Below are 9,140 nucleotides of genomic sequence, written 5' to 3'. Positions count from 1 at the left end.
GCTGATTGGAGGTTGCTTTGTCGTTTATGTGTTTGATTGTTTGATTTTGAGACAAGGTCACAAGTAGCCCAGGCTGCTTTTGAACTCATTCTGTAGCTTAAGGTGACTTTGAACTCTTAATCCTCCTGCCTCTGTTGCCCAAGCGATGGCATTACAGGTGCATTTATTGCTTTTCTATTGCTGTTATGAAATACCATGAACAAGGCAACTTACAGAAGAGCTTATTTGAGCACAACCGTTCCAGGGGGTTAGGAGCCCATTCTGGTGAGAAAACATGGCAGCTGTCATAGCAGCTAGAGCAGAGGCTGAGGGCTCACATCTTGAACTGCGAAACAGAGTGAGTGAATCACCGTGGCCTTGAACCTCAAAGCTTCTTCTAATGACACACTTCATCCAGCAAGGCCATACCTCCTAAACCTACCTTAATAGAGCCAAGATTCAAACATCTGAGCCTATAGGGAGTCTCTCTTTCAAACCACAACAGGCATGCACAACCACGTTTGACTAACGCTTGATTTTGTGTTCAGATTACAACTACACTAAAAAAATGGTTATGCACCGGGCGGTGGTGGCGCACGCCTTTAATCCCAGCACTCGGGAGGCAGAGGCAGGCGGATCTCTGTGAGTTCGAGACCAGCCTGGTCTACAAGAGCTAGTTCCAGGACAGGCTCCAAAGCCACAGAGAAACCCTGTCTCGAAAAACCAAAAAAAAAAAAAAATGGTTATGCACACATCATAAAAACAAATTGAATCTGGCAGTGGTGGCCCACGCCTTTAATCCCAGCAATTGGGAGGCAGAGGCAGGTGGATCTCTGTGAGTTCAAGGCCAGTCTGGTCTACAAGAGCTAGTTCCAGGATAGGCTCCAAAGCTACAGAGAAACTCTGTCTCGAAAAACCAAAAAAAAAAAAAAAAAAAAGAAACAGATAAATTGAACAGAAGAAAAGCTGGGTGATTTGTAAAGATGATCCTGAATGGGTTTCTTCCCCTGCCCCCTTTTCAGTGACTGTTGAATTAATAACAATTGTGTTTGTTGTTTTTAAAGTATTGGGGGCTGGAGAGATGGCTCAGTGGTTAAAAAAGCACTGGTTGCTCTTCCAGAGGTCCTGAGTTCAGTTCCCAGCAACCACATTGTTGGGGAATATTTTAAGGACTGTTACTCTTGTTTATGCTGCATTTGTTTAACTCTATGAAGCTGCGTTCCTGTGCCTGTCTAAAATATAAAACACCTGATAGTTTTATTAAAGAGCTGAATGGCCAATAGTATGGCAGGAGCAAGGATAGGTGGGGCTGGCAGGCAGGGAATATAAATAGAAGGGGAAATTTGGAAGAGGAAGAGCAACTTGAGAGCAAGGTGAGGAGAACATCAGGGGCCAGCAAGCCAGCTAACCTTGGAGTAAGAAGGAATGTAAGATATACAGAAAGATAAAGTCCAGAGACAAAAAGTAGCTGGGATAAGATAAGAAAAGCTGGCTAGAAAAAAGTTAAGCTAAGGCCAGGGTTTTATAAGAAATTATAATAAGCATCCATGAGATTTATTTAGGAGCTACAAAAGCCTAAAGAGTAAAACCAACAACAGGTCCTGGGTTTAATTCCCAGCAACCACATGGTGGCTCACAACTATTGAAAGTGAGGTTTGATGCCCTCTCTGGCATAAAGGCATACATGCAGATACAGCATACATGTATTTTATACATACATAATGTGTGTACATATGTGTGTATTTGTACACACACACACACACACATATATATATATATATCTTTAAAATTCTAGTTGAGGGGTGTAGATTGGGTGCTTGTCTAGCATCCATGAAGCCGTGGGTTCATTCTCCAGCTCTATATACAATGGGACCTAGTGGTGCATGCCTATAAACCTAGCACTCTAGAGACAGAGGTAAAGAGGATCAGAAGTTTACGGTCATTTGCCTGGCACTACAGAAGACCCTGTTACCAAAACAATTAAACAACAACAAAAGCACATGCATCCATACAATACCAACAGCAGTAAAAGTGTACAAGGAAGGGTCAGCTAGTGTCTGCTGCCTAATGTATGCCTGTCTGACTTTTTCTTTTTCTTTTCTTTTCTTTTTTTTAAAACTACTTTAAGTTCACTACTAACCTAGTGGAAGACGTAGAAAGAACTGATAAAACCAAACAAGCCTGGTTGCCTATAATCTCAACACTTGGGAGGCTGAAGCAGTAGGATTACTGTAAATTCAGGCCAGCCTGGGCTACCTAGTCTCAAAACAAACAAAACCTTTTCAAACATTGTGTGAAGTGAGAAAAATAGCACGAAGGTATACAGTGTAACATGTATATAATGTTAAAAGATACACTGTAGCTACTTATGTGTGGCTACAAAGAAACAGTAGGATACATAGTATTTCTGGAGAGGAAGGCAGAACTGGACTGGTGGTCAAAAGGGAGAAAAACACCTTATGTTACTGTTGCAATTATTATAAGAATATTATCTTAGAATAAAATGGACATGGTAGTGCATGCCTCTAATCCTAGCACTCTAGACGTGGAAGCAGAAGTATCAGGAGTTAAAGGTCATCGCTAGCTAACAATAAACCCAAGGCAGCCTGGATTACGCGAACAAGAACCCATTAAACAAAAAACTGGGTAGTGGTGATGCCCGCCTTTAATCCCAGCACTTGGAGGCAGAGGCAGGCAGATTTCTGTGAGTTCAAGGTTAGCCTGGTCTACAGAATGAGTTCCAGGACAGCCAAGGTTGTTACACAAAGAAACCCTGTCTTAAAAAAACCAACACCAAACCAAAACAAAAAACAAAATACCTGGGCTGGAAAGAAGGCTCGGTGGTTAAGAGCATTGCCTGCTCTTCCAAAGGTCCTGAGTTCAATTCCCAGCAACCACATGGTGGCTCACAACCATCTGTAATGGGGTCTGGTGCCCTCTTCTGGCCTACAGGCAGACACACAGACAAAATATTGTATACATAATAAATAAATAAATAAACAAACAAATAAATATTTAAAAAGACTACATATGGATACATATGGATGTATCCTTTCTTTTAAAAAAAAAACAAAAACAAAATACCTATATGTACCTACGTGTGTGTGTGTGTATGTGTGTGTGTGTGTCTGTCTGTGTGTATGAGAAGGGGGGGGGAGGGTGTTGGAGCCCCAACTCCATCCTCTGGAAGAGCAGCAATTGTTTTCGTCTGCTGAATCATCTCTCCATCTCCTCTTTGCCAATTATTTTGCCCCATTTTCTTTGTTTTGTTTTGTTTTTGCATTTTCTGTTTTTTTTTTTTCTTTTCCCCGAGACAGGGTTTCTCTGCAGCTTCAGAGCCTGTCCCAGAACTCGATCTTGTAGACCAGGCTGGCCTCAAACTCACAGAGATCCCCCCCCCCCCCCCCCCCCCCCCCCCCCCCCCGCCTCTGCCTCCCAACTGCTGGGTTTAAAGGCCTGCGCCACCACCGGTCCGGCTTGTGTTTCCTGTTTTTAAGCTCTTATCTTTTAGCTATCTCTCTTCGATCTGGAAGTCCTTCATTTTCTGCCTTTGGGTTTTTCATTGCTGCTGAGGTCTTTAAAGGGCATTTGGGTCACGTGGCAACTGAGAAATGGAACTTCAGTCTATTTTATCTACTTCCCATTCCCTGAATATTTATTGAATTCCTTTGCTGTGTAAAGTTGAAATTCTTCTGACAGGAGAGCCTGAGTTACTGTGGTGGAAGTAAAGAAGAGAGAACCTGGTTGTGCTGGTTATTCCTCTCCCTAAGCCGGCAGGAACTGGAAATCTCCACTAGTTATGTAGTTCCTCTCTGATCTCTGTACACCTGCAGCACAGCCAGAGGAAGCTCAGAAAACTTCCCCAAATCTGTGTGACAGCGGGGATTGGAGCAGAAAGAACCCTGCAAACTTGGGGAAGCATCCACGTCAAAACAAGAGGCGGCGGTGGTTTAGATGACCCTTTCCATGCTGCCACGTCTTCCTTTTGTATGTCTCAGGATGTAAAGCATCACTTTAGGAAAGGAGCTTTATCTTCGGACAGAAATAATTAATCACAAACACACTCGGAGATATTTAGTGAGCATTTTTGCCTAGCATTAGATTGTTTTTGTTTTGTTTTAAATATTTATTTATTATGTATACAATATTCTGTCTGCGTGTATGCCTGTAGGCCAAAAGAGGGCACCAGACCCCATTACAGATGGTTTGTGAGCCACCATGTGGTTGCTGGGAATTGAACTCAGGACCTTTGGAAGAGCAGGCAATGCTCTTAACCACTGAGCCATCTCTCCAGCCCTTGTTTTGTTTTTTAAAAGCATTTCTCACATGCAGTGTACCTGACAAGAAAGAAAGAGAAAAAAACTATTACAATGGTGTGTGTGTGTGTGTGTGAGAGAGAGAGAGAGAGAGAGAGAGAGAGAGAGAGAGAGAGAGAGAGAGAGAGAGAGAGAGAGAGAAAGAGAGAGAGAGAGAGAGAGAGGTTATCTGATGTGCAGGTCAGAGAACAACTTGCAGTTGCTTCTCTCCTTCCACCACGCGGATCCCAGGGACCAAATTTAACCTGCTCAGACATGCACCAAAGTCTTTGTTTGAATTACAAGGGTCATATCAAAGCAATTAGCCCACAGAGAAACAAATGCTTTCAGGCCATTGTTGAGACACCAAGAATCTCTTACGCAAAGTTCTTTAAATGAATGGAGTGGATATGGGAAAAGCAGATTTCTCATAGCACATCTTCTTCTTGCTGTAGGAGGCTTGCTCAATAAGATGGCTTGTGAGCCACAATTCCTTGGAGGCTAATCATGCCTAGCTCTTCTTGGAAAGCTGATTGCCTTTGGGTTAATTTACAACATGTTATCAATTCCCTGAGACTCCTGGGGAGGGGGAGAAAAAAAAGGTAAAGTAAATATTTCCTGCAGTCCTGCAAGCTGCCTCTTGGTTATTGTAAAATCCCCAAGGTGACATGTCTTCCAAGACCTCACTTAGAAGTTTTGGAATTTAAAGGACTGCCTCTGGCCTTCAGGAGTGTGCTAGTTGCTCACTAACCTGATCCACTTGCTTCAAAGGTCTCCGCAGACTGTTCTGTATCTTGACTGGATCAGAGTCAACGCTGGTTCTAAGAGTCCACTCCAGTTTTGTAAGCTATTCCCTTTAAGGAAAATATCATAAAGAGAATTCCCAGTTTCTCTGTATCATTTCTTACAAGATGGGAAACCCATGTGATCTCTAATCATCTCAAAAAATAAAGTTTAACTTCAAGTTTCCAAAGGTCTAAAATGTAACATGACCAGATTCCTGGGCCCTCTACTGACTTCCACTGGGACCAGACACACATGTGATAAACAGACATATATGCAAACAAAACATTTATATAATAAAAAATAAACTATTTAAAAAAATTGTTCAACTCAGAGATTAACAACTAGTCAAAATGCAGAGAATAAAGTGACATGCTCAGCTCCAAACAGAACATCTTCATTACCTCCTCCCCGCAAGGTTCAGGGCACACAAGGAAGAGGAGGTGGAATGATTGTGAGAGCCCAGGATCTGGGAGGATGCCTGTTCAATGGTGTCTTCTGGTCGTGACAGGGCCACTTCCACTCATGAGCTTACAGCAGCTGCGGCTAGTTGAACAACACTTGCAGAAGATCAAGTGAGCCACCATTCCACCTCACCAGACCCCACCCCAACTGAGAGTTAAGGGCTGCCGAAGGCTGCCGGGAAAGGGAGAGCCAGTTTTCCTCAGGAGTGTGGCCACACTCTAGTGTATAACCCTGCACACCCATGTGCATATGAATGCCACTAACAAGACTCAATGGCCTATGACGAAAGAGGAGAAAGAAGAGGAGAAGAAATAGTAGGGATGTTGGGAGGGAGAGGGAGATGTGGGATGGTCTGGGAGAAGTCAGGCTACATTGTGTACATATATGAAAGGCTCAAAAATATATAAACAAAACAAAATACAGAGAAACATACCTGTGAGATGAGTCAACAGATAAAGGCACTTACAGTGCCAGCCTACAACCTGAGTGCAATACCTGGAACCCCTGTAAATATGGAAGGGGAGAACCAACTCCACAAAGTTGTCCTCTGACTTACACACACACCGTTTCATATGTGCACAAATATATCATGTGTACATACACACACATACTAATAAGTAAGTAATAGCTACTGGAGTTGTTGATTTATGTTACATTAAAAATTCAATTAATTTTGGATTGGAATTAGGGCAGAGTTTCCATCAATATCTAAAATGTCACTAAACATACTATCAATTTTTATACACATTAATGCAAATCAGATTCATATCATTGGTAATTCTGAAGTCAAAATACCAGTCAACTCTGAAAACTGTGAATGATGTCCTATGTCCTGCAATACCAAATAGTCAGCTATGATTTCATTCTTTTTCAAAAATGATTTATTTAATTTATTTTATGTGCACTGATGTGAAGGTGTCAGATCCCCTGGAACTGGAGTTAAAGACAGTTGTCAGCTGCCACGTGGGTGCTGGGAATTGAACCCAGGTCCTTTGGAAAAGTAGCCGCTGAGTCATCGCTCCAGCCCTACAGTTTCATTCTTTATGCAAAAAGAAACATGTACATCAATCCCGTTAGAATGCAAATTTGCTTTCACCTTTAATGAATGGTGAGATTACATGTATCCAAAATTGTTTTATGATACATATCTTTGCTGAGTGGTAGGGGCGCATGCCTTTAATCCCAGCACTTGGGAGGCAGATGCCGGTGGATCTCTGTGAGTTTGAGACCAGCTTGGTCTACAGAGCAAGCTCCAGGCTAGCCAGGGCTGTTACACAAAGAAATCCTGTCTCAATAAACAAAACCAAAAACCAAAAACCAAAACCAACCAACCAACAAACAAAAAGAAATCTCTGCCAATGCCATTGATCCAAAACTCTTCAATTTAGCCTCAGGAAGATGTTTTTGGAAAAGGGAAGAAAGCAACCATATTCTTTGCCAAAATATCACAAAAACAGTTTCCAGGTCACTTACGAATATCCTTCTCGTCTGAAAACACAAGCTAGGCTGTCATAATCTACATTGCTCTTAGCCCACTGTCTTCTATGTGTCTAATAGTACGGCTCATTAAGCCCCATATAAAGTGTTCAACCACTTTCCTAATCCAAAGTCCACATTATACCAGTAAACAGCACAGTCAGGCCTGCCACAGCAGCTCCCTGGGACCGACTCCTGTCTTCCTCAGTGTTATAGCGCTGTAAAGAGACACCATGACCTTGGCAACTCTTATAAAAAAGAGAGCTTTTAAATGGGGCTTGCCTACAATTTCAGAGGTTTCGTCCATTCGGTCACGGCAGGGAGCATGGTGGTATGCAGGCAGGCCTGGTATTAGAGAAGTAGCTTAGAATTCTTCAGCCAAACCCACAGGACGTAGGAAGAGAGGGACTTTGGGCTTGGAACGGGCTTTTTGAAACCTCAAAGCCCACTCCCAGGGACACATTTCCTTCAACAAAGCCATACCTCCCAACCCTTTCAAATGCTGCCGCTCTTTATGAGCTCACGGAGGCCGTTTCCTTCAAACCACCACAAGAGGAGTGGACGCCACCTACGTACCTACGTGCAGGTGCCTGTGGAGGCCTCAAAGGGCATTGGCTCTCCTTGAGCTGGGGTTACTGGTGCTGTGAGCCTCCCACGTGGGTGCTGGGAGTCCATCTTCTCTCTCTCCATCTCTCTAGCCCGCAGACTTGCTAATGTTACACTGTATGTCTGCATGTTCTTTCATTTGAACTTTGAACCTAGAGGCTCGTGCTATTAGCCAGACAGACATTTTTCTCTTTTTACACACGAAAAAGTTTAAGTGTAGCCGGGCGGTGGTGGCGCACGCCTTTACTCCCAGCACTCGGGAGGCAGAGGCAGGCGGATCTCTGTGAGTTCTAGCCAGCCTGGTCTACAGAGCTAGTTCCAGGACAGGCTCCAAAGCCACAGAGAAACCCTGTCTCGAAAAACCAAAAAAAAAAAAAAAAAAGTTTAAGTGTAAGAATAATTTAAACCAGACAAATAAGTGCTGTCTTACCTAAATTTGTCATATTAAAGGGACACAGTTATTAGCCGGGCGGTGGTGGCGCACGCCTTTAATCCCAGCACTCGGGAGGAAGAGGCAGGCAGATCTCTGTGAGTTCGAGGCCAGCCTGGTCTACAAGAGCTAGTTCCAGGACAGGCTCTAAAAAAGCTGCAGAGAATCCCTGTCTTGAAAAACCAGAAAAAGAAAAAAGAAAAAAAAAGGGACACAGTTATTAAGACAAAAAGGCAACCTACTGGATCTCAGGTCATCATGGTGGGCAGACCTGCTGCTGTAGCATCAAGCAAGTGGCTGGATGGTTTTCAAAAACGGTATTATAATGCTGCTGGGTTCAACAAACTGGGTTTAATGTGAGATGATACACTACACGAGACTGAAGGTGTGAAAGAGGCCAAAAGAAGGCTTTCTGAGCTTCTTTATAATGACAGAATGTTTCGAATTAAGAGAGCCCTGGACCTGAGCATGTGGCATCAGATCTTGCCTAAGGAGCAGTGGACAAAATATGAGGAGGACAAATTCTACCTTAAACCCTATCTGAAAGAAGTTATTCGGGAAAGAAAAGAGAAAGAAGAATGGGCAAAGAAGTGATCTTGTAGTTGAGATCTGTGGATGTGCCTGGTCTCAGCATATTTTTATGAAGTTGTTTCAACCTGAATCACAATTTAAGAATTATTTGCTCTGCAGATGCCCCTCTTTAAATAAATGTGTATTGAAGCCAAAAAAAAAAAGGCAACCTACTGAATGGAAGAAGCTCTTCACCAACCCCACATCAGACAAAGATCTGTAACTGGGGTTTGTAATTGGAGGTTTCTCTCCCATCTGCCAATTCCCAAATAACACGAGGCTTAATATTAATTACAAACTGTTTGGCCTACTAGCTCAGGATTATTATAAACTAGCTCTTACAACTTAAATTAACCCATTTCTAAACCATTTCTATTATTCTATATTTTGCCATGAGGCTCATGGCTTGTTACCTCACATCTTGTTTCTTCAGCCACTGCTGGCATCTCTCTGACTCCAATTTCTTTTTCCCTGTATCTGTTTGGATTTCCCACCAGCTATATCCTGCCCTGCCATAGGTTAAAGCAGGATCTTTA

The 9,140-nt window shown here is 42.9% G+C and overlaps 1 pseudogene; it reads left to right on the top strand.

Annotated features, from left to right (window-relative positions):
* Positions 1-8,292: 8,292 nt before the first annotated feature.
* LOC119802342 lies at positions 8,293-8,691 on the top strand (annotated as a pseudogene).
* The last annotated feature ends 449 nt before the right edge of the window (positions 8,692-9,140 follow it).

This window comes from Arvicola amphibius, chromosome 15 (assembly GCF_903992535.2).
Source record: "Arvicola amphibius chromosome 15, mArvAmp1.2, whole genome shotgun sequence".
Lineage (NCBI taxonomy): Eukaryota > Metazoa > Chordata > Mammalia > Rodentia > Cricetidae > Arvicola > Arvicola amphibius.
This window is presented reverse-complemented; position numbering and strand designations above follow the sequence as displayed.